Source organism: Haemaphysalis longicornis, unplaced genomic scaffold (genome assembly GCF_048455015.1).
Source record: "Haemaphysalis longicornis isolate Haplotype H1 unplaced genomic scaffold, Haemaphysalis longicornis Haplotype H1 scaffold_12, whole genome shotgun sequence".
NCBI lineage: Eukaryota > Metazoa > Arthropoda > Arachnida > Ixodida > Ixodidae > Haemaphysalis > Haemaphysalis longicornis.
In genome coordinates this window covers 100,070,686-100,074,998 of record NW_027526225.1, presented here as the reverse complement: position 1 = coordinate 100,074,998, position 4,313 = coordinate 100,070,686, and positions in this window count along the sequence as shown.

Genomic DNA, 4,313 nt, shown 5'->3' with positions numbered 1-4,313 from the left:
TGACCTGCACGTCGCTTTCAGGCTTGCAACACCGAATTCCTTGCAGAGGGGATTGTGCTGGTAATGGACGGCTGAATTTTATCTCTCTCTTTCATGTTTTTAGCGAGGCCGCTAAAGTTGTTAATGTTGGTTATTTGCAGCAGTCGTTCCAAGAGCTAGAATACCGTATTTGTATTCTATTTTTAGAAATGACGAAAAAACACGCTACCAGAATTTTAAAGAAGCTGCGGAAACTCCACAGCAGTTTAAAAAGAATGTTGTAAGGAGAAGTAACGGGAGAGCGGGCAGGGAAAATTTGCTTTCATCTCGATGCGCCATGCGGAGTCAGGAGGATTGATGCTAGTTACGTGGCGCGCATTTTGAAATGGGGCCTTATTTCCGGAACATAACCCTCGGGCGCTATTAGATATGTATCACGCTGGGAGACATTCCTCTGACAGTGGCTTCCACTTTGCGGTATCCCTGACCTTTCTCAAAAATATCCCTCAAAACAGGCCCCATTCACTTGAACCCGCTGCGGGAGTTGGTCAGCCGTTTAGATCGCGAGTTCATTCGCGAATGGATGCACGACTTCCCAGCGATGAAACGACTCGCCCTGTGAAGGCGCACGCTGAACCTGAATCAAGATCCCCTCCGAGATCCACTTGGAAAGAGATCGTCTCGCTCAGTTTGGACGCAGAAATCAAAAAAAGTGTGAATGCAATTTTTACTCAGTCCCCGCACGTCCCCAAAAGGGTGATGAATGGGCGTCACCTCCCCGGAGTACTCAGTCAATCAAATCAATCAAAAAATCTTTATTCCAGAAACAAACTGGAAGGGCTCCCAGGGCTAAAAGCTGCGTTACGCAGCTTGACGGGGCCCCAGAGGCCATTACAAGATATGTAGGCGACACTGGACAATGATGTATCCTGGAACACAGCAATTAATATTGACGCTGCAGTTGAACCAAACACTTACATTGTAACAATACAAAATTTGTTGACACCAATAAAAATTTTACATACACACGATCTATTTGTACAAACACGATAACACAGGTCTGAGTATATATCTACTTAGTAACTAGTAACTTAGCACAGGTGTGAGTAACTAAAAATGCGAATGACGTGGGATGCCCTACTCTCGTTAATGCTCTACGTGGCCTCTACTGGTTGGGAACCGAGAGGTGTCGCCAGTCTCACGCAGCTTTGCTTCAGTATTTCACAAGCTCTCACAGCTCTGCAAATGAATACTGACTGATTTTATAAACCAGGCCTTACCGCTTACCACGGCGGTTTCCGCAAGCTCGCCGATAATTACACATAACTTTAAGCCAGTGAACGCCTTCGTAAATACGAAGGAAAGTTTGACATCCACCTAAATACAGCTGTACGGCTAGAAAAAATAGCTGCACAGCTTTCTGAGAAACTTTGAAGTTGAAGAAAAGTTGGTCCTAGCCCTTGGAGATTTCGACTAAATTTTGGTCGATTCAGGGAAACTCATCGGAGAACATTCCTATGACACTTACTAATCCATAACCCACGGGCTTAAAAAGCATCGTGGACTAATTCGAAAAGGTTTAAAAATACATAGAATTGTTCCTATTTGTCTGTTTTCTTTGTCTCGAAATACACCACTTCTACAATGAAGCAACGAATAAGCAATAAACGCATTTTGGTTTATCTACTTCTCGCTAGATGGCTCTAGCTATCTAGCTAAAAAAATACAAAAACCTCGCACTCGCTAGATGGCTCTAGCTATCTAGCGAGTGCGAGGTTTTTGTATTTTTTTCAGTAAAGAAGTCACGTATTGCTAAAATAAGCAAACTAGGCCGTTCTAAACATTCGTATGTATTTGTAAAACTTTTCGTATTCGTGAGCGATGGTTTTCAAACACGTGGGAATGGGGAGTCTCATAGAATGCTAACAAGTGCGTCCCCCTTAAAGCCTTCGTAAACGCAAGCGTGGTTGCTACACATATGCCTGTTCGCCAAAACCGGTACCGAAATACCGATACAAAATACCCATACTGCAATGGACCAACAAACAAAGAATTGCGGTGGTTCAGCTTTGGTTAATCCTAGTTGATAACGAAAGTTTCACTGCCCTGGCTAGGCCCATTGTCGAGGTGTGGTCAAGGTGTGTTTTCGCAATGATATACAGACATGTCTGCTGTGAATTCACTGCTTACTAGTCATCGTTTTTCGGTTCACGGCGTTTTTTAAGCTTCGCCGCGGCCCGAGAGAACACAGCTGGATGTTCGTCTTCCTCCATCGCACACAGCTGTGCGCCACATGTGGCCTCCTGGCCTTTCTTTGTGGCGTGCGCTTGTAGCTGCGGCGGCGGCATCCTCGCATTCCTCCGCCAGGTGGCGGCACGGATTCCGCGCACGTCTCCGTTCCATCCTTGCCTATATCTCCCTTAATATAATATCCAAATATAATAGATTCATCATCATCATCATCACCAGCCTATCTACGCCCACTGCAGGGCAAAGGCCTCTCACATTTTTCTCCAATTACCCCGGTCCTGTGCGAACTGCGGCCAATTTATCCCGACAAACTTCTTGATATCATCTCCCCATCTAACTTTCTGCCTCCCCCTGCCACGCTTGCCTTCTCTAGGGATCCAGTCTGTTGCCCTTAATGACCAACGGTTATCTTGCCTTCGAATTACATGCCCTGCCTACGTCCATTTCTTCTTCTTAATTTCTACTAATATGTCCTTAACAGGCGTTTGTTCCCTGACCCACTCCGCTCTCTTCTTGTCCCTTAATGTTACACCTATCATCTTCCGCTCCATTGCTCGCTGAGTCGTTCTCAATTTAAGTTGAACCCTCTTAGTGAGCCTCCAAGTTTCTGCCCTGTAGGTGAGTACCGGTAAGATGCAGCTGTCATACACTTTCTTCTTCAGGGACAATGGCTGCCATTCATTATCCGAGAATGTCTGCCGTATGCACTCCACCCAATTCTTATCCTTCTGATTATCTCTGACTCGTGGTTGGGATCCGGGGTCACAACTTGGCCTAAGTAGATATATTCGCTCACCACTTCCACTGCCTCACCACCTATCTCAAACAGATATAAACAAAAAAAACAGATATAATAGATTGTTAGATATCTAATAATGCAAATATCTCTCCCCGCCATCATGCCGCTGCTCCGCGCCGGGCGCTCCGCCAGGTGGCGACACAGGCCCCACGCACGTCTCTGTTTCCTCCTCGCCTACCTCTCGCAAGACGGGTTGCAAGCTGGGCTAATTCAAAAAACATACCCTTGGAGGAAACCAGCGCGAACATAAACAAAGACAAAGGAAGTGGAACAGAAGTTATATCAACGTGTGTTTGAGAAAGTCTAAATTGTGATTAAAGGGCCCACCATCATTCTATCTTTCTTCACATTGCACTAAACGCCGCGGATGTAAACCTAATTTTCCTGCCACTCACATTTTATTTAGGCACCGTGAACAAACACCGCGCGATATTATGGAATCGTTCCACATAGCAGGAAGAGTGACAAGTATGTCAGCCAAGCAAGCGTTCATCCCAAAGAGATTGCATATCTGCGTGGGGCTTGAAGGTAGCCAGTGTATATCTAGTTGTCTTCTCACCGTGGCTTTTGTAAACTTGTTTTGCACATGCGCGGTGTTTTTAAATGCAGAGCATTTCTTTAACTCACGATGTCACCCGGCGCTGTCGGCGTTGGCGTGCCTCGGCGTCCGCAACAGCCGTTCCAGGTGCGCCATCTCCCCCACTCCTCCTCTCCCGCATTACGCTACCCTCCTCGTTCTCAACAACAGGTCCGCACTTCTCCCCCTACACTATATAAAAAAATAATACTTACCGGCGCCTGGTTTCGATCCCACGACCCTGCGGGCGGAACGCAAGGTACATGGTGCTCTACCCACTGCGCCACAAAACCGACACAGATTCAAAGGCTACGAACGCGCCTTATATCCTTGACTCATTCAAACTACGTCAAGAAGCTGCTGATACAACGCATTCACTACCTGTGGGCGGAACCCGAGGTACATGGTGCTTTTCCCACTGCGCCACAAAACCGACACAGAATGAAAGGCTACGAACGCGCCTTATATCCTTGACTCATTCAAACTACGTCAAGAAGCTGCTGATACAACGCATTCACTACCACCAACTCCCCAAACACTAAACGTTAACGCAATACACCCACCCCCTATGCGACGCATTTACTCGAGTCCCCCTCGCGGGGAGATGGACCCTTTTTTTTGTTGTTTTGGGTGAGTGTTTATATTCACCCTTCTTAATATTAAACTTTGGTTTTCAAACCACCGACTGTCCTTGCGTTCCACTTCCTT